The sequence below is a fragment of the Panthera leo genome, chromosome C1 (assembly GCF_018350215.1).
Source record: "Panthera leo isolate Ple1 chromosome C1, P.leo_Ple1_pat1.1, whole genome shotgun sequence".
Lineage (NCBI taxonomy): Eukaryota > Metazoa > Chordata > Mammalia > Carnivora > Felidae > Panthera > Panthera leo.
This window is the reverse complement of record NC_056686.1, coordinates 45,030,856-45,052,598: the sequence shown is the minus strand read 5'-3', so window position 1 is coordinate 45,052,598 and position 21,743 is coordinate 45,030,856. Positions and strand designations below refer to the sequence as shown.

Below are 21,743 nucleotides of genomic sequence, written 5' to 3'. Positions count from 1 at the left end.
CCAGGCCAAGGGATTCAGATGCTGAAGCTGCTGGGGTTCCCACACCTTGGCTTAAGTGAGTCATGCCCTCTGCATGAAGCCCAGTGCCCACTTTGCCAAGTAGATCTCTCACTAAGTCTCTCAAACCTTTTTTGAACAGTTGGCACCCAAAGTATAAGTTGTCCCCTCTGCCCTGTGACCCTCAATTGTACCAGCATTACCTTACATCTGCCTTCCCCACTAATCTCTAAGTTCTGTGAGAGCAAATTAAGGTCCTTCTCAGATTGGTTCTTTTCCCATTATAGCATTCCCAGAGTCAGCAGGTAGCCACATATATTGAATGCATTAGTGGGTAGAAGTCATCATGCGTATGAAGTAATTAGCACAGTCCCTGGCAAACCGTGTGCACTCCAAAATGGTAGATATTATTAACATATTCTTATTTTTGTTGTTATAAATCCCTAGTACTAGAAATGTGTTTTTCATATTATATCCTTCATCTTGACTCTACAATTCAGTAGAAGTTTCTTATAATCATGGAGCACAAAGCAGCTCTGCATTTGCTAATGCTATACACAAGACAACAGGCTCAAATGGAGTCACTTATGCTGAGCCCTATTTCAGCAAACTGAGACTTAATTACGGTTTTGGCTCTCCTAGAAATGGAGTCTTAAACCAATCTAGAATCACCTGATCAGAATAGTTAGATAATTTGCCTATTAGACCCCTGCCAGCCTCTAAAGGAAAGTAACCTTACCATAACCAATCTGCTTTTCCTTAGTATAACTTCCTTGTTCCTGCTCTCTTCTGCCTATAAAAGTCTTTCATTTTGTACAGCTCCTCAGCTCCTTTCTACCTGCTAGATTGGGTGCTGCCTGATTTATGAATCATTGAATAAAGCCAAGGAGATCTTTAAAATTGACTCCCTTAAATTAACAGTAAGAGCAGATCAGCTATTGCATGTTGGGTAACTTGAGGTGTGCAAGTTACTATAAGAAGAAAATTATTTCACTGCTCCATAGAAAGCAAGGAGGATACCAACTAAATGGTTTAATGCTGCCCCACATAAGTATATATGTCTTTTCTTTGTTATGACATTTTGCATTTTTCTCTAGAAGTTAAAAACTCACATTAAATGACTCAAGTTTTTTTATTTTTTAAATATTATTGGGAAATACTGAGAAAGCAGCTAGTTTTAGATCTCGTTGTTCACCAAGACCTCTTCCAAATAATCATGTGTCCAAGTTCTCCCCATGAAGTGTCTCAGTGTTAATTATGCTTAAAAATCTTTAGAACGCAACATAAATTTAACTACATTTACAAAAAGAAAATCTTAAAGAAATATGCTACCGTATATATTTTATCTTGGGATAAATGGGTTTCACATCATTTATGTTTTTTTATACTCTTCAAAAATTCTGAATTCCCTAAAATTAGCCTGTAATAGTAATCAGAAAATGTAGATGGAATATTTTTAAATCTCCATATTATATTTTGAATATAATATTTGACCACAATTTTGTAAAAAAAAAAAAAAGCATATATATATATGCTATAGAAACAGTCTGGAAGGAAATACAGTAAACTCTTAACACACGTTATCCCTGGATATTAAGACTACATGCCACTTCCTCTATTTTTCTGAATTTAATCACTTCATAAGGTTTTTTTTACTTTATAAATGACTTTTTACTTTATAATTTATAAATGATTTATAATGATTTTTTACATTAAAGGGAAATATGGATAGGACATGGGTTTTGCTTTGAAAAACTTGCAAAGATTTCTGGTGCAAAGTTAATGATTGGAAGTAGATTGTGGTCTTTAAATGTCCAGGCTGAGAAAACATTTCACTAGAAGTCAAAATGCTTTGGAAAAAAATCAGGTTTCCACTTTGAAAAATTTTAGTGAGATAAATTGTCACTTGCCTCGCAAAGATGATTTTAGAGTGGAAAGTGATTCCGCAGCCAGGAACTTGTGCACTGTGTCTAATTTCTTCTCCACCCTGCAAAGTCTACTTTATATATAAAAACCGTAAGAAACCGAACAATGCAAAAGATGTTTGCTGAACTTCCTTGAAGTGTAAAAGTAAAATGAATCATTATGCTTTAAAATACTGAAATGTCAATTATGTTTTTTGAGAATTTTTATGTAGTAGGTCCTCAATAAAATTTGAAAACCACAAATTATTGTCCTTGGAAGTTTTATACTGGTGAGGATACAGATGTAGCATCTGACAGTTAAGGACAAAATTAACAGCTGTGTAACTATTATCGTACAAATGTTTTCCCTCTTTCCTTTGCCCATTTGAATCCTCTCCTGATTTCAAGACTTGATTTATATGCTACCTCTCTTCAAGGAGGCCCCCATGGCTGCTCTAGCTGAAAGCCTTCACTCCCTCCTATGACATCATTTAGCATTTCTTTCCCCTAGCTCTCTTTTGAAAATTAATTATTTTTTTATTATATTATATATTTTCTTAAACAGTCCATTAAGATAGCTACACTCATTTCTATACAAGATTCGAATCCTCTTGTAAAATGACCTTAAGTCTTGGATTACCTTCTTTTTCACTTTTGTCCGTCCTTAGTCTGTCTATTCCTGATCTCCCCAACTATTCATACTGCTGCTGAATTCCCTCTTTATTTTCTCAGCTCTCTTATTTCTTTGCTCAGCCCCATCTTTTTGGCCACTACCTAGGCTGTTCTCCTTAACAATACTGGGTGGCTTCCTTGGCTACTACTCTGAGAATTTTTGAACTTCTGACCGTGTTTAGCTCCATTACCACTCAGTCCACTTTTGTGCTTGGGTGGGACTAAGGGTAATAGACCTTGGCTATGCCAGGACACTGCAAGCCCTGTGAGGTATGAGTCTGTGTTCTATAACACACACACACACACACACACACACGGTATTGAAAAGACATCTGCACCTCTCATGTTTATTGCAGCATTATTCACAATAGCCAAGATATGCCAACAATCTAAGTATCCACTGGCGGATGAACGGATGAAGTCAATGTGGTATACGTATACAATGGAATATTATTCAGCCGTAAAAAAGGACACCCTGCCATTTGTGACAACATGGATGAATTTGAAGGGCATTATGCTAAGTAAAATAAGTCAGAGAAAGTCACCTACTGCATGATCTCACTTACACGTAGAACCTAAAAACCCCTGAACTCATAGAAACAAAGGACGGATGGGTGGTTGCCAGAGACAGGGTTTGGGGAAATGGGTGAAGGTTGTCAAAAGGTGCAAACCTCCAGATGCAAAATAAATAAGCCCTGCAGACATAATGTACAGCACGGTGACTGCAGTTAACAATACCGTGTCGTATATTTGAGAGTTGCTAAGTAGATCTTAAAAGTTCTCATCACAAGAAAAAAAATTATAACTATGGTGGTACGTACCTACTTTCTGCCAGTTCCTTTTCTCTGTTCCCTTGGGATTATATATAGCTCTGCTTTCCAAAATTTGGAACACCGGTTCTATCCTCTGTTAATAAGCATGCTTGAAATAAAGATTCTGCGGTAAATAATTTTGGGGAACGTGGCGGTTATATGTTAATTTTGAAGGATTTCTCCTTGGAATATCTCTAGTGAAATGTGCCAGCCAAATTTTCCCAAATATATTTGACAGCAGATGTCTGCTTTTCATGAAATGTTTATAAAATCTTGGATTAGGGGATCACGTTGCCAATTTAACTCCTCTTTATGCAGACCTCAAAATAAAGCCTCTATTTTATTGACTGATATCCTAAGATAAATTGTTTTTTAAAAAACTGTATTTTTGCAACTGTATACCCGTTTAAATCAGGATTTCTCAATACTGTGAAACCAAAACAAAATAGGAAATTAAATTGGATGCTGAAGATGAAATCAGATGACAGCTTGGGAATCGTAAAATGTAATTTCAGACTTCATGTGTTTAGGAAAACATCCTTATTGTTCTCAGTTAATGACTTCATCAAAGTTTAGTTGCACATTTGAACATAAACTGTATGAAAATTGTCAAATTTTAAAAAATGGAATTAAAAGTCCACCTCCAGGATGGAGTAGTGTTCTGTTGCAAATAACAGAACTCTAACAAATGTATAAAACAGGAACCAAAAGCTTTGGAGACTGAACAAAAGCAGCAGATTTTAGAAGAGAATTGAAACTTGAGGGAACCACATGGGAGGCATTCCTTGTTATTTGTGGCTGTATTTTGAAGGTACCCACAATCATGTATAGGTGGCACCAAGTGACAAAGATTCTGATAGAAATCCCTGCCGTTGTTTTGACCAGATGAACCAGTTGAAAGGATTTAATAAAATTCAACATTCATTTGTAGTAAAAACTCAGAAAACTAAGAATGGGAAGAATCATCATTGACTTGATAAAGAGCATCTTCAAAAACCTGCACATAAGATCATAATTAAGATTGAATGCCTTGTCCCTAAAATCAAGAACAGGACAACAATGTCCACTCTTACTGGATTTATTCAACATTGTATTTGAGGCTCTGGCCAGGACAATTAGGCAAGAAAATGAAGAATGGTACTAATATAGGATAGATATATAGACTAATGGAATAGAACCGAGGGTGCAGAAATAAAGTCTTAAATTTATGGTCAATTGAATTTTGATAAGAGTGCCAAAACCATTCAATGGGGAAAGGAGAGTTAATTCCCCAAGTGGGACAACTGGATAGCTGCATGTAAAAGAATGGAGTTGGACACCTTCTTCATACTATATACAAAAATTAACTCAAAATGGATCATAGACCTAAAAACAAGCACTAAAACTATAAAACTCTTAGGTGAAAATATAGAAATAAAGCTTCATGACATTGATTGGACAAATTGTAGGGAGAATTTCAATGTTTTCCTTACTAAGTTTACTCAGGAATTATTTACATACGTTACCCTGCATCTCTTTAAACTTTGTCGTCTAATGAATGCCGAAAATTGTATAAACCTATGAAACCACAACCATGAAGATACAGAACATCTATGTCATCTCCCAAAGATTCCTCATTCTTCTCTGCTGTTCATCCCTTCTTCTACCCCTCTACCGTAGGCACCCATTGATATTATTTTTGTCCCTATGGATTGATTTGAAATTTATATAAATGGAATCATACAATGTGCATTCTATTGTGTCTGTAGTTTCATTCGCTTAGCATATTGATTTTGAGATTCACCCATGTCGTTTTGTATATCAGCAATTCACTCCTTTTTAATTACTTGAGTAAAGGAGCACCTGCGTGGCTCAGTCTGTTAAGTGTCTGACTTCAGCTCAGGTCATGATCTTGCAGTTGGTAAGTTTGAGCCCCACGTCGGCCTGGAGCCTGCTTCAGAGTCAGTGTCTCCCTCTCTCTGTCCCTCCCCCTCTTGCACTCTTTGTCTCTCAAAAATAAATAAACATTAAAAAAATTTTTTTAATTACTTGAATAAATACTTAGGAGTGGAATGGCTGGAGATTATGGAAGGTGTTAAACATTTTAGGAAACTGCTCAATACTTTAACAAGGTAGAATTATTATTTTGCATTTCCACTCGCAATGTTCGAGAATTCTCCTTTCTCATCTCCCCACCACCACTTGACATTGGCAGTCTATAACTGTAGCCATTCAGATTCATGAGGAGTGGCACCTCATTGTGTTTTTAATTTACGTTTCCCTGGTGACTAATAGATGTTGAGTATCTTTTCATGCACGTAATGTTGATTCTTTTTTCTCTGTGAAATGTCTGTTCAGATCTTCTGCTGATATTTTATTGCATTAGTTTGCTTCCATATCAAAGTGCCACAGACTGGGTGGCTTCGGCAACAACAACATTTTTTTTTTCCCCTCACGGTTCTAGGGGCTAGAAGTCCAAGATCAAGTTGTTGGTAAGATTGTTTCTCCTCAGGCCTCTCTTCCTGGCTTGTAGAGGAGCATCCTTTTCCAGTGTCTTTGCTTGGTTGGTCCTCTGTGTTTTTATTTATCTGCTCTTCTTACAAGGAGTTTAGGAATTCAACATGGGAATTTGGGGAGGGGGACACAGTTCATCTCATAAGGGTCCTCTCTTTGACCCTCCCCCCGAATTCATGTTCTTTTTGCAGGCAAAATAAATTCTCCAAAAGTGTGATGGCTGTGGATTACCTGCATATAAAGCTGACTGCCGTCAGAGAAATAGGAGACTGACAAAGTTTTTGATATAATTCTGCTGCCAATTGAAACACAACAAAAAACAGGCAAAAATAACCCCAAACAACAACAAACAACAAACTTGCCTGTGTTAAAAGGGATTCTGACTCTCTGAACTTAAAATAATCCCTGAGATCGCCAAGTTCTTTGGGGCAGACAGTAGACTGATAAAAACAGCTTAGGCTCCTTGCCCCCTTACCAACCTCAGAACATATTGCTCAACACCTACTTCAGATGTGGCCCAAAAGAATAACGGAAAGGGAATAATCGGCAGGGGTCCGAGCCAAGGACAATGGAGAACAAAGTACAAGGGATCTACTTCTCAGGTGTGGAGTCAGGTTATAGTTTAGGCACATTCCCCACTCACAAGCAGGGACCTTCAAGCAGGGACTTCTGCCCAGTAGGATTTCAGGTTTGCTATGGGACACTGTCTGCCCTGTGTCTCCTGTAATTTCCCTTTCTAAATGGGATTATGTATTGTGGTTTGTCTATCCTATTGTATATTGGGTGTGTGGAGCATAATTTGTCTTTATAGTACAGAGGTCTGTGGATCAAGAGAAGCCACATCTGGACCTAATAAAGACACCATCTTTCACCTCTGATGAAGAGATCGCTGCACATTACCCAGTGTTATGGGCTGACCTGTGTCCTTTTAAAAGTCGTATGTTGCGATCCTAACCCCCAGTACCTCAGAATGTGACTGTATTTGGAGATGAGTTCTTTAAAGGGGTAATTCAGGCAAAATGCGATCGTATAGATAGGCCCTAATCGAGGATGACTGGCATCCTTATAAGAAGAGATTAGGACACAGACTGGCAAAAGGGGGGACCATGTGATGACACAGGGAGAAGACCGCCATCAACAAGCCAAAGAGAGAGGCCTTGGGATAAACTCACCCTACCATCACCTTGATCTGGACTTGTAGCCTCCAGAGCTGTGCAAAAAACACATTTCTATGGTTCACACCATGTAGTCTCTGTTGTTTGTTATGGTCGCCCTAGCTAACTAGGCACGTCCAGATGCACTGAACTTTGCTTGCTGCAGTGTTTAGACAGACTTTTGGGGTGACCCTTTGAAAAAGTGTGTGTGTGTGTGTGTGTGTGTATACATAAAGAAGAGGAAAATAAAATTTTTGGCAGGCATGTTAGTCATTAGAGCTATTTATTGATATTTCTGGTGCTTCTCTGTATTCGTCATCTTTTTCTAGGTTATACTGGTAACAAAATGGCCCCACGCTGTCAGTGGTTTACAGCCACCATTTATTACTCGTGTACGTTACCTGTGGGCTATAGGTAGAACGTGGCTCCACTCCAGGCATCGTCCTCATTCCAGAACTCATGCTGCAGGAACAGCTTCTATTTGGGATGCATCATTCTTGTGACAAAGAGAAAACAGCAACAACAAAAACATGCGGGTGGCTGTAAATCTTGTGCTCCAATGGGACACGTATGACTTCCGCTTCTGTGTCATTGGCTAAGCCTCGTATCAAGGAAGGGGGGGGACGAACACTTGACCTGCGGTCAGATGACAGTGGGTGGGGACGTGTAATCCTTTTACAGGAGGGGGGCATGTAATTGGTACCAGCAGTACAATCCAAGCACACAGCTTAATCGCACATCAAACCCTTTGAAGTTTACTGCTTACGCAAATTAGATGTGAGTGAATGCTGTGGGTGTCGCTTCCAGGAAGAAACCTTTAAAGACCATTGCATGACTCAGCACTTCCCTTTCTCCCCGTTATGGGGGGAAAGTCAGGGGATGCTCAGTTTACTTGGACCCGTGATGGAAAGGGTGGAGCAGAGAGCTCTGGGCCAGCTCCTGATAGCCATGCAGTGTGAATAAGAAATTCGTCTTTGTTTCCCTCAGCTACTGAGCTTTTAGCGTTGTTGTCACAGCACAAAATAACTCCTTCATTCTGACAAAGGTACTGAAAGAAGTTTGGAAGAGGCAGCCTTTAAAATGTGCGGTGTGCATAGTAGGTGCTTCGCAATATATGACAATGTATCTCTCATGTTCGTTTTATAACTACAGCTGCTCTCCTTTCTGCAAGTGACCCTGGCGGTTGTGCTCATCACTTCCTTCTTGGTGCTACCTTTAAGGTAGATGATACCTGAGGAGGTTGTTTGCTTATACGGCTTTTGGGGGGAACTTCCCCTTTTCTTTCCCTTTGAGTGGTTGCCAGAGCAGATCCATGTAATACAGTGTTATTGGAATGAGAGGGGTACACAAAAGTGGGGCCGGTGCTTCCCTACCAGGGACTTCCTTCTGGAGCCAAGAGAGATGAATAAGGTTGTCTGTGTGGGTGCTTGGACTGTACAGGTCAAACTTGGGCCTTGCTGTGGGCCAGCGTTCACCTTAGTTGTAGTGGGGTCGTCTGCAGTACAGGACGCTGTAGTTCCAGGGAGAACAGAGTTGATGCACGACAGGGATAGAACAAGAAAGTCAGAAGTATTTGGTTGCTGAATTCACTTTTGCGTCACATCTGGAGTGGCCAAAGGTGTATACCAGGCATCCGCGAGGTATGAACCATAGGCCAAATCTGGCCTGCTGCTTGTTTTTGTAAATAAAGTTTTATTGGAACACAGCCGAGCCCGTTCATTTACCTATGGCTGTTTTTGTGTTATGGTGGCAGAGTTGAGTAGCAGCAGCAGAGACTTTATAGCTTATAAAGCCTAAAATATTTACTCTCTGTCCCTCTGCAGAAAAATTTTGCTGACCCTTGGTATGTATTATCTCATCCTTTAAGAAATATGTATTTTCAGGAGTGCCTGGGTGGCTTAGTCAGTTAAGCGTCTGACGTGGGCTCAGGTCATGATCTCACAGCTCGTGGGTTCGAGCCCTGCATCGGGCTCTGTGCTGACAGCTCAGAGCCTGGAGCCTGCTTCCTATTCTGTGTCTCCCTCTCTCTCCCCCACCCCTCTCTCTTTCTCTCTCAAAAATAAATAAACATTTTTAAAAAATTTAAAAAGAGAAATATGTATTTTCATAATTTATATGTGAAATATATAAATTCATAAATTAACATCTGATACATAAGTGCAAACAACATATATTCATAAATCAATGCAGTTTTCCTGCGTGGCAGTGCAGAGTCAAAAAGATTAGCACATCGACTATATCTCAATTAAACAAAAAAGATTGGAAAGCACTGCTACGGGTGACATTGAGTCTCCCGGAATATTCGATCAAGGCAATGACATAACCAGATCAGTGGGACAGCTCTAGTGTCAGCTTCAGGCTTGTGCAGAAGCAGCAGGCACATTAATAAACCTGATTATGAGCGTTTTTCAATTCATAACCCGAAACCCCAATAACAACCAAATCCTAAAACTGGGTGGAAGAATGGCAGAAGGGACAGAGGGGAGGGGATTCATGCGTGTGACTCCAGTGTGGCCTTTCACCTGCAGATGACAGACTCCAGGTTTGGGGAACAGATTGTTTGGCTACAAGAAACCATCAATAATGATTTCCGTGATCATCTCATCTTGGCCCAGACTCCATTCCAACCAAGTCATTAATACACACATTATTCTTCTTAAAGAAATAGAGAAATGCATTCCAGATTGCCGAAGGAAGGAATTCCCCATGATTTATACTGAAATGTTCCTAGAACTTTTTTTCGCCCCAAACATCCATCTTTGAGAAATACTAAAGGCAAATATTTCATGAATCCAGAGGTGCTCCTGGTCAGCATCTGGAGATGATCTTGAGAATACAAATCTGTTATCATTTTTCACCACGGGCCTCAGCTGTCAGGACATGTAATACACATAACCAGCCAGAGGGCTGGAGGGAAGCAAAAAGTGTTCAGTTAACCACTGTAGCAGGAGGCAACAGAAATGAGGGTGTATTTGCCCATACTTCCCCCATATCCACATTTTGTGTCTCTGTTGTATCCCTTTTCCTAACAACTGTTTCCTAACAAAGGTCTAGGTAAAGACCCTGCAGTGGCTGATACTTTCCAAGGGCATAATGTCTTATCACATGGTCACATGGAGGGACAAGGTGGTGCAGTAGAGGAGATGTAGGCTATGGAGCCATCAGATTTGAGTTTGAGTCTTGGTTTTGCCACTTAATACCAGAGTGACCTTCAAGTTTCTTAACCTTGCTGAATCCTGTTTCCACGTCAGTAAAATGGGCTTGTCTATAAAGTGATAACGTAGGTGAAATTATTGGCATAGCTTTTGGCATAGCCTAAACCATTAGAGGTTGTAATTTTTATTTCAAAGCCACGCTCACGTTCCCACTATCCATTCACCAGGTGGTTCAATGAACGAGACAGAAAATATCAATTATTGATGAGAATATGGAGCACTTGGAGTTCTTATACACTGCTAGCTGGAGTGCCAAATGAGTACAAGCGACTCTGCCAGTACCATGCAAGCTGAACCTAATCAACGAGCTGGCAAGTCCACTCCTAGGTATGTGCCCAGAGTAAATGCTCTCAGATGTTCAGCAAAAACACCAACCGGCATGTTCAAAGCAGCACTATTTATAATAGCATCCAATTGGAAACTGCTCAAATGCCCATCGCTAGAGTAAATGCCCAGAGCTCAGCAAAACTTTTCTGTGAAAGGCCAGGGCATCAATATTCGGACTCCGCAGACCAAGAGGCAAAAAATCACCTTATAATTATTTCATTTCTCTTTGGAGTGCCCCCAAAACAGTGCAAAGCAGTAGAGCGATGATAAGGTCTCTGTTGCAACTGCCTACCTGTATTGGTGGTGGGAAAGCAGCCCTAGCTTTTAGGTAAAAGACTGAGCATGGTTTGTCCCGATAAAATGTTATCAATGGACAAAAATTTAAATTTCATGTGGTTTTTATGTGTCAAGCAATATTATTTTTTGTATTTATTATTTCTTTTCTCTTTTTTTGCATTTTTAGCACACTCATTTTTTAAATTGTTTTTATTGAGGTGTGATTAACATAGAAGGTTATATTACAGTTTATTCTCTGTACCTGAGTTTTTTTGTTATTTGTTCATTTGTTTTGGTCTTCAGATTCCACTGTAAGTGAAATCATATGGTGTTTGTCTTTCTGTGTCTGACTTATCTCACTGAGCATAATGCCCTGTAGGTCCATCCATGTTGTCACACATGGTATGATCTCATTCTGTTTTATGGCCGAGTAATATTCCAGTGTGTGTGTGTGTGTGTGTGCGTGCACGTGTGTGTACCCGTCCATGGGTGGGCGTGACACATCTTTATCCATTCATCGATTATGGATACTTGGGTTGCTTCCATATCTTGGCTGTTGTAAATAATGCTACTGGTTTTTTTTTAAGCCTTCAAAAATGCACAAATCATTCTTACCGTGCAGGCTGTATAGAAATAGGAGGTGGGCCAAATTTGAATGTAGGTTGCCAACCTCTGGTACAGTGGATAAATAAATTATATAGTCACACAGTGGAATAGATGACGGGTAGACGCAACAGTATGGATGAATGTCATGAACATAAGATCAAACGAAATAAACCAGTTGCAGAAAGTATAAGATTACATTTATATAAATTACAAAAGCAGGTGAAATGAATGTATGATCGTGTAAGTTCGCATGGTGTTCACTCTGTGAGGGCTGGTGACAGAGAGTTGGAACAAAGGAGATTTGGGGGTGAATAGTAATGGCTGCTTCTTCATTGGGTTTGTTCAGTGTATAAAATTCCACTAGCCATACACTTCTGTTGCACTTTTCTGTATGTAGATTATACTTTAACACTGAAAAAGACCCAATAAGTGCTCTTTCTTTATTTCAGGCCTTCTTTACCTCATACCTAAGCAATTTATAGATTTCTAGGTATTCTCCTCCACTTTAGTTACCTTGTTTATTACTCCGGAGAATCTGAAACACCAATTTATCCTTTGGGATAGTGGAAAGGACAGCCGAGGTATAGACAAGAGCCCTGTACTTAGAAATGAAGAGCAGAATTTAACTCCACTGTGTACTTATTGTGCAACTAGGGGAAAAGCACTCAATCTTTTTGAATTTTATTTTGTCATCTGGTAAATGGGAAAATAAGTCTTTATCTGTGCATTTGGAGTAAAGACTATCCTTGATAATGAGGAACTGCTCTGTTTTACTCTATACTTCTGTATAGCTCTATACTCCTGTATAGAACTGCCTATGGCGTTCATAACCACCCACAATGATCAAGTTTTAACCACATCCGTCTTCTTCCTTCTCTGCCTCCTAGTTTTCCTCTTGGGGAGACAGTATGCATAATGGTGAGGCACATAGACTCTCAGTTCAAACTGTGACTCCATCACTTGTCTCACAGCTTCTCCGTGCCTCATTGGTAAATGAGCCTCATTGGTAAAATATCTACTTCACACTGTTCCTCTAGAGGTTGTGGCAGTCAGCTTCCAAGACAGTCTAGTCTGGGTGTCCCCTGTCTCCTGTGTCCATGCCCTGGTGGAAGGCTCTTCTACACTATAGGAGGGTTGGGCTGTGTGGCCGTAACATATGGCATAAAGGAAGGCGTTGCACTTCTGAAATTGAATTATGAAAGACTATGGCTTCTATCTTTGGTGACCTCTCTGTCTTGGATCATTCACTTCAGGGGAAGCCTGCTGCCAGGTCACGTAGCCCCGTGGAGACGCCTGCATGGTGAGGAACTGAGGCCTGCCCAAAACCACAGGAATGATCTTGGATGTGGATCTTCCAGCCCCAGGTAAGTTTGGAAATGACTGCAACCCTGGCTCTCAGCTTCTCTGCAACCTCCAGAAAGACCCTGAGTCGAAATGATCCAGCAACCTGCTCCCAGATGCTTGAGCCTCAGAAACTGATAGTCTGTGCCCTTACAACAGTGAACAGTGCCGGATGCATGCTAAGCATACAATAAATATTGACTGTCTTTATCATCTGCTTCCTTAAAACTGGCGCTTCCACATCTATAAAGCTCATTGCTGATGTCCGTGTTTTGTGCTTTGGAACAGTCGGTGCCAATGGATCGAGCATGGACAGTTTACCTTCCTTTCTGTGGCCCCTTTAAACGCCAAACATTAGTAGGTGGTATCTGTCTGAAGAGCAGCAACAGTGTGGCCAGGGGGTCCCTATGGGCACAGTTCCCCGCCCAGCTCTTTTTCTCAAGGGATCATTCCAGGCTTTGTCTCTTAAAGCCTCAGTGCTGCCCTCTGGTCTTTGTGGCACACCCTATCTTCAGGTCTCTTTCTTGCTTTCTCAGTCTCCTCAGATGTGTTGATGATTCAGATTCTCCTTCTTTGGAATGTGGACTTTTGTTCCCTTTTTTGCCATAGTCTCCATAGTTGCAGGGCAACCATTGAGTTGACTGGTGTTTCTAGAAGCAGAGGCGGAGATGGGGTTAGGAGTATAAAAGCTTTACTGAGGGTTGTGTCTGTGAGAGGTAATAGGAAGAGAAGCAGGGTTGGGTAGGGAAAGCCTCAGACTGTGATGTAGATGTGACACCCGGGAAAGGAAAGAAGGGAAGAAACAAGACCAGGCTGGGAGAGCTGCAGATCCAGATCGGAAAAGTCACAGATCCAATGCGAGCTGCAGGGCAAAGAGCCTGAAAGATGAGTCCCAGTCCAGGCTGACATGGCCAGGCCCTGGTACCTTTGCCATGCTCAGTCAGCAGTGAGGGCTCCCTGGAAATGATAGGACTTCAGCTTAAAAGCTAAGATGGATCCTAAAGGCGCTAATGGCTGGAGCCTGTCGGCTCACTGCTCCTGACAGCTGAATGGCAGGTTCTTTCTTGAAGGGAGGTCCGAGAGGTGCACTTGCATGGCTGCTGTAGCCATCTTCATTCCCATGGGCCAGGCCTGGCCTCCTGGATCCCCATCCTGTGTCAAACACCTGAGCCTCCAGATTGCTTGGAAAGGAGATCAACTGGCCCTGAATACAGTGTCAATATGAAAAAAAAAAGGGGGCTCATAGGAGTGAGGTGAGAATTAATGATCTCTCGGGCAACATAAAAGGACCCACTGGGGTTTGGTAGAAATCAATTGTCGTTTTCACGGAGCATATACTAAAAGCTCTGGACTGTGTAAGTATTTCCTGTAGGAAACCCCAAACTATAGAATCATAAAGTTGGAAGGTACTTGAATACCCAGGTAATTCTCCCTTTCACGAGCAAGAATTCCTTGTAGAGCATTCCATATAGGTTCAATATCCTCTTGCATATGTCCAGTGATGGTGAGCTTATCTCTTTAGTCATCTCTTTTGTTGCTGAACTGCTCTCGTTGGTAGAATCTTCCCTCTTCTGTAGAATTCCGAATGCTCCCGCCATCTTTAAGTTTTGAAGCCACTTTAATAAGACTACCTCCTCTCTCCTTTATTAATCCTTTAGATATTTGAAGACAGTTGTCATTGTCTCTGAAATACCATGAGAGAAAAGAAGCTACTGGAGCCTCTGATTCCCCAGCTGTAAAACAATGGGGTCCGACTGTTCTCGATCACTAGGGTTTCGTTATGACCTAAAAGTCTATGAAGCCATGAAAACTTCATGGAAAAATTCTCAAATAAAAGAGAAATCCACATAAATTAAAAGATGATGTGCTCTCTCTGAAGTGTTTGTTGTACATTTCCTCTGGAGTACGTTGGGACTCAGGAATAGTGGGACCATCCGTTGAGCCATTGCTCATTTATGTTGAAATAAAACAGGCTCTGGCTAATTAGAAGCATGCTTCTCAAGATGAAACAATACAAGCTTTCCAACATTTCCCCACCATTAGCAATTCCTGATGTTGACTGGGCATGTTAATATAACCCCCCACTCTACATCAGGAAAAAAAAATAAAGCAGGCATGATGATTCACAGCACAAGAAAGAATTCTTTATACTTACACTCAGCCAGCTCACACGAATGCACTAGGCACTCACTGTGCACTGGTATCTGTGCTAAGTTTCTGCACCTATATTATATTATTTTTTTCTGCACATAAATTATTTTATTTTATCCTCACAAGAATATAATGAGGTAGATTTTTATCAATTCCACATTCCCAGATGAAAAAAATCTGAGCCTCAGAGTAATCAAGTGACTTGTTCAAGGTTGCCTAGATGGTAAGTGGATGAAGTAGGACCGTCGGGCATGAAGTCCAGTGCTCTGCCCACTCTCCCAGCTACGGGGAAACTTCTTGATAAAAGACCATGCCTGTGTAGGTGGAATATGCAGCTGTTTTAATGTCGGTTGCCCCAGAGGCATACCCTGAAATTAGGGTTTAGGTGAAAGTGGTTTATTATCAGAGGATAAAGAGATACCAAAAGAGGATGGTAAAGGGAGTCAGAGAAGAAAAGGCAGCCAATCAATTGTGCATCATCGAACCAGCTATCACCGTGGGCTGGTGGAACTAAACTCTGCTGGGGAAATTCTGAGAGCCCTTGTAGGATACAGGACACAGAGTTAACCCTCCCAAGGGGGGAGGGCCTGGAGTGTTTATAAACCAGCTCTGTCAGTCATTGGTTGAGGTCTTCTCCTAGCAGATAGTAATTTCTTGGCACTGACTACCTGCAAGCAGGTAGACAAAACATGCTTTAGAAGCCTGAGAAAGACCTCAAGCGGAGAAATTTGGGAGCTGGCAATTAGAGGTTGGGATAGAGTACACTGAAGTAACGGGCAAGAGGATATGGCAGAGCCCTGATAGCACGTGGTATAACACATAAGTGCCAATACTTCGTAATCTGTCAGTAAACGTATCTTGACCACCTACTGTGTGGAATAGCACAAGGGTGAACCACAGATATGGACCTGCTTTCATGTGGCTTAGCATCCGAGGAGGAAGGCAGAAATAAGTTATTCTAAATAAATATAAAATAATTAAAGTGTGCTAACTCCTGGGCAGGAGAAGCTAAAAGCCCCGCTTTAGCGAAGTCTTACTACAAAAAACCAAAAAAAAATTAAAAGAACCCACAAAACACCTCCCTCATTCAGGGTTACTCTTTGTCTCCTTTTACCTCTGACCCTATTTCTTTTCTCCTTATTCAAGCCAAATTCCCTAAAACGGTGTGTTTAGAGTCTGTCTTCTCCCGTGAACTATGAGATCCTCTGGGGATAGACCATTTTTAAAAAATTTTTAATTGTATTATGTAGTATTCAATGTATAAAAATATATGGATTTGGGCACCAGCCAAGATGGAGTAAGTTCACTCTAGCCTCTCTTTTTCACTGATTACAGCTAATAACTTGTGACAGATTAAAAAAACAGGATTTAAAGACTCTGAACATTAACAACAGCAGGCAGATTGGGAGGGAGGTCCATTGTTGAATAATGACCTATAATTGGGGTGTTGTGGTTAGGGTTTTTCCTTCTTATCTCTCCCAGTTTTGACCTAAAGGTAGGTCAGAGTTCCATACTGCAGAGTAGGGACTTATACCAAAATTCTGAAAAAATTCCCCTATGTTATAACCAAAGGACTGAGAGTAGGGGCCTCCTATGAGCTGGAGAGTATAGGAGAATAGTCCTACTTTTTTTTTTTTTTTTTTGGCTTTTTTCTTTCGTCCTTGTTCTTCCCTGAGGCAGGCTCCATTTGGGCAGCTGCATGATAGCAATAGTGATCATGGTGTGGACATCTGAGTCCCCTTGTCTTTCTGGCCAAATAAACGGGAAAAAGGACCCCCCTGGCCGAAAGAACATAGAGGAAATCCTGGTTCTTTCCCTCCTCGTTTCTCAAAGCACCTTGTCATGAGGGTAGGCCCATCTCTATAGAACTTTTCAATAGCACAAGGAGAACCCTGATTTTCTAGCCAGAGGACTCAGAAAGGGAGTCCTCTGGTTTCCATGGAAACCAAAGAGTGTGTGGGAGATCATGGAAGGAAGAGTTCTGGAAAAGGGGATCCCTGAGTCTGTGTATAAACTGACACAAATCGCTAACCTACCCCTGAGATGCAATGAAACAGCAAAGGCTTTGAAAACAGAACTCATGTTGAAACCACCACCCACGGATGGTGAGCTAGAACGTGTGGTGCGACCTGATTCCCTCCTAAAACAACAAATTGACATTCATTAGAGGATTTTAGCAAGACCTAGAACCTCACAACAAAATACTCAAAATGTCTAGGACTTAATAAAAAATTACATATAAAGGACGAAGAAACTCTGGCCCACTTTTAAGGGAAAAGACAATAGTCACCAACCCAGAGATAACCCTGATATTGGAATTATTAAACAGAGAATTTAAGGCACCTGATGAGAGCTGTTCTCTATGAGGTAAAAGTGACTACTTTGGAAATAAGTGGTAAGGTAGAAGCTTATAACAGACAAATAGAAATGATAATTGAGAAGCAGATCAAACTGAAATGCCCAGTAACTGAATTACATTATTCACTGTAGAGTCTCAATTTCACAATGGAAGGAACAGAGGAAAGAGGGAAAAGGTAGAAAAAAATTAAGAGTCTCAGGAACATTTTGGAGACAAAGAATATGTATAATATAGTTAGAAGCAAAACAATAAAATGAATACCTAAGCACCCATAACCAACTTTAAGAACTGGAATGGTATCAATTCTAGAATTCTAGTATTCTCTTCTTATCGTTCTTTTATTTCCATTCTTCCATCACATATGTATTTATTCTCTCAATAATTTATTTCAAAATCATTTTTGTTATATTACAGAGTTTAATGATTTGAAACTTGCTTTACAGCGTATGTCTAAGATTCATCTATGTCATAATCTGTAGCAAGTTAATTTTCATTATTCTGTAATATGTGTGTAACTGCCACAGTTTACATGCCCTTTTCCTATAGATTAGAATTGTGTTACCCATTTACATCTCTAGGAGTGGAACTGCTTCTGGACCATAGGCTATGCAGATACTTGATTTTATAAAACAATGTCAACTATTTGTCATAACAATTTACATTCTCTTTTGTATCCTCACCAACCGATATCAAACTTAGTGATTTTTTTGTTAGTGTGGTAAGTGAATATCATATCACAATTTGCATTTTCCGGACTTCTAAAAAGTTGAATCTCTTTTCAAATATTTTTTGCCGTGTAAGTGTGACTTTGTGTGTGTGTGAAATGCCAATTCATAACTTTTGCCCACTTTTTCTTTTGGGTTATTTGGTTTTCCTAATTAATTCTAGAGGTTATTTTTGTATTCTATACACTAATATTTTACCACTTAAAAGTTTTACAAATATGATCTCCCAGTTTGTGGCTTGTTTTTTCACTTTCTTTATGGTATCTTGATAGAATGAAGTCTCTGATTTCAATACAGTTGGATATACCAGGTTTTTTTCTTTCATATTAGCATTTTTTGGTGTCTTATTTAAGAAATGTTTTTTACTCCATGCTTGTAAAGCTAGTCTCCTCTACAATCCAGTACAAAGTTTTGCCTGTCATATACATCTTTAATCCATTTGGAATTGATTTTTAGGTACAGTATGTAGGAAGGATCCTAATGTCATTTTTGCCTGTTTGGATATTGAATTGTCCTGGCACCATTGAACGAATAAATACTCTTTTCTCAAGTAGGTTGTGATGCCCCTCTGTCAGATATCAATTTTTCATATATGTGCAGCCCTGTTCTGTGAATCTCTTTTCTAATCCTATGATTGGTTTGTCTGTACCTATACCAATACTGTACTGTCTTCGTTAACAAGCTTTATAGTAAATCTTTATATCTGATAGAAGACATCCTTTCACTTTGGAAGTGTTTGGCTGTTTCTTGGCCTTTGCTCTTTCACATACATTTTATTTTTGTTTATTTTTTTATTGTATTCAGAAACACATTTTTTTTGAAAAAAGATACTCTATGCATTTCAAGCTTCTACTTCCTTTTTTTTTTTTTTTTTTTTTTAGAATCAGGGAGTCAGCTTCCTCAGAACATTCTAATGGGATTTTAACTGCAAGTGTCTTAAATCTATAGATCAGTTTGGAGATAATTAACATATTTAAAATAATCTCTCTTTATGAGTACATTGTATCTTTCCATTAATTCAAATCTTCATTTAAATTATATTTCCAAGATCCTTAGCATTTTCTTATTGTTATATGTGAGTCATTTATATATTCTGGAGGTTGAAAGGGATGAAATGAAATTGTATATATTGATCTTAGAAGCAGCCACATTTTAAAATTATCTTAATATTTCTAAGAATTGGTCCATAGGTTCTTTTAGGTTTTCCAGAGATAGTTATATAATTTTCTAATATGACGGTCATTTTTCTTTTTATTCCCCTAGACCTAATTATTTTTGTGTCTTACCCTCGTCTGATGTCTCTAAGGAGCCAGGTTTTGCTCCTTTGAGAACTGTGGGCTATTTAGCGCCTCAGGCTAAGAGAAAGAACAAGAGAAAAATCATAGGATCTGCACATGTCTTTTTCATCCAGGGGAATGATAAGATTACTTTCACTTAGAATATTTTGAAAGGATGATGGAAAACAGAGTTATGTTTTAATTACTTTCCAAATCATGCTCATTGAACATATTAATTGCACTCATATTATGTCAAATCAAGGGTTATTAGATATCATTATTTCCATTTTCCAGATGAAAACATTGAAACTAAAGAATGAAACACGTGCTGGTCAAAGTCACAGCTCTCTGAAGTATTAGAGCTGCAACTTGAACCCAGTCTGTCTGGATAATTCCAGTAAGCCAGGCTCAGTCAAAACTTGAGGTGAGTAGAGGGAGAGGCAAAGAATACCCCTGAATTTCTAGTTAGAACCATAGAGCGCCCTGGGGCATGGTTAGCGGGGTCGAGAAAGTCATGGAAGGTTTGTGGGGGGGCTGGAGTAAATGAGCTTGATTCCTGAGTCATTTTCCTTTCAAGAGGAGACCCATTTCTCCTTCATGGTCCAGTTCACAGGTGATTCAATTTTTTGTTGTTGCTGTTAATATATGGAGAAGATCATTTTGTTAGAAATGTACTTAGCAGTTTGAGAGAAGCGCACACGGTCCTCTTTATGCTACTTTGTGGCTTGACCCTGTGGCTGGCTGTTCATAAATGCCCCTTTCAGCCAGCCAACAATAGCCACTGTGAGTCCTCAGCTACACCTAGTCCATCCTAGTCCAAGGTCCACAGCTATGGAATTCACTATCAGAGCAAATTGAAATGAATCCAAACCTCCATTTAGGATGCTCTGACATATTTCTTGCTTTGGGGGGAAGTGGTGGAGGGAAGCCCTATTAACAGCTCTATCAAAAAAACAAAAAAAAAAAAGACTTTTTCTTAAGTCTCCCCTAAAGCTATTTCATCCAGAAATCTGGGACCTCCCCAGGAGTATAAATCTGTAACAGCGGTCTTTTTAAGACTCTTATTTAATCAGAACCATCCTTCCATAATGCAAGGGGCACCAGCTCTATCAGTCAACATCCCAGCTAGAAACAGATGACACTCTCCAACTGAATGATTTGAGGATGGTTTTCAAAAAGAAATATTCATGATGGTATAGTCAAGGGATGCTGGAGTCCCCCGGGGCTAGTAACAGGAACTGATTAGAGGCTTATGCTATGAAGCTTGAGAAGAAGAAGCTAAGTTGTCAGAACCTAGAGAGGAACATCTTAGTAGAGGATCCCTGACAGGACCTGTGGCTTTCAGATCAAGGACATAGCCAACCTGACGTGATCTGTCATGAAAATAGCCTAAAGAATAAATACCTAATCTCACCTTCCTTCTGTCTTCTGCTCTCTTGTCTCCCTTTGGCTGAACCCATGGAAGCCATTGATCATGGGAACTTGTTGATGGGTTAATAAAGCCAGTGTCCAGGAGCACAGTGCAGGTTGGAGAATGGTGGAAAGTAAATATAATGGTCCAGTTGGAAGAAATTTGGCAATGGCCACCACCTTTGCCCTTCAGCACCCCCTCTTGTCTTTGTCCAGGTGAAAGATCGATTCCCTCAACACAGATGGCACAAAAATCCCATCAGGTACCATAATGTCCCATGGGGGTCTCAGTTTGATGAAATTCCTATCTGAAGCCTGAAAGAATTCTGGCCATCACCAGGTTTTTAAGGAAAGACTGTGGGTAGAAATAAAAGGGGGGGGGGCGGGGGACAAGAAAAATATTAATTAAGGAAAACATGCAGATATAACCTCAGCTTTCATATAAGTCTCATGAGGCCTATGTCAATAATTGTAGCTGCCTTCTTCCACTGCCATTTGCATTTCCATTACTCGCTGCCAATTCCTCAGCTGGGTGACATTGTTTATCTATTGAAGTAACCCAAATCTTTATTCTTATGAGATGTAAGTCCTAGAAAATCCTGTTTTGGATTGCCCTTGTTTTCCACTGAACAGAACTGTTGGAGAATAAGATGTACCCCAATGAATCCCCTACAGACACAGTTCTATTTACCACCATTGTGTAATAGCATCTCAATTTCCCTCTGGTAATTGGACTTAAATATCCTTGCTGGGGCAATGATACCCTTCTTTAACTATTGGTTCAGCAACATGAGTAGCCCAGAAAATATGAGGAACTGGTAGTCTCAGTACTGTCTAATTCAACGTTAATAGAACTTTACTCTGATGAAAGTGTTGCTCCCTTAGGACAGTAGTAACCCCAAACCTATTGAACCCAAGATAATGGTTTCGCAAGCAAAAATTTCTCCATAGGAGGTTGTGTCCAACATAGTGTCAAAAGTGAGCCCTTGTTAGGCCATTTCATCATTCTCTCAAGCCAATTATA

General features: G+C 40.1%; 1 long non-coding RNA gene across 1 annotated transcript in view; it reads left to right on the top strand.

Annotated features, from left to right (window-relative positions):
• LOC122227851 overlaps positions 1 to 14,627 on the top strand; it is a 55,111-nt gene extending 40,484 nt beyond the window's left edge. Inside the window, exons 2-4 of the long non-coding RNA XR_006206244.1 lie at positions 10,415 to 10,574; positions 12,710 to 12,820; positions 14,456 to 14,627. This is a non-coding gene — a long non-coding RNA (uncharacterized LOC122227851). The remainder of the gene's footprint in view (positions 1 to 10,414; positions 10,575 to 12,709; positions 12,821 to 14,455) is intronic.
• Positions 14,628 to 21,743: the final 7,116 nt, after the last annotated feature.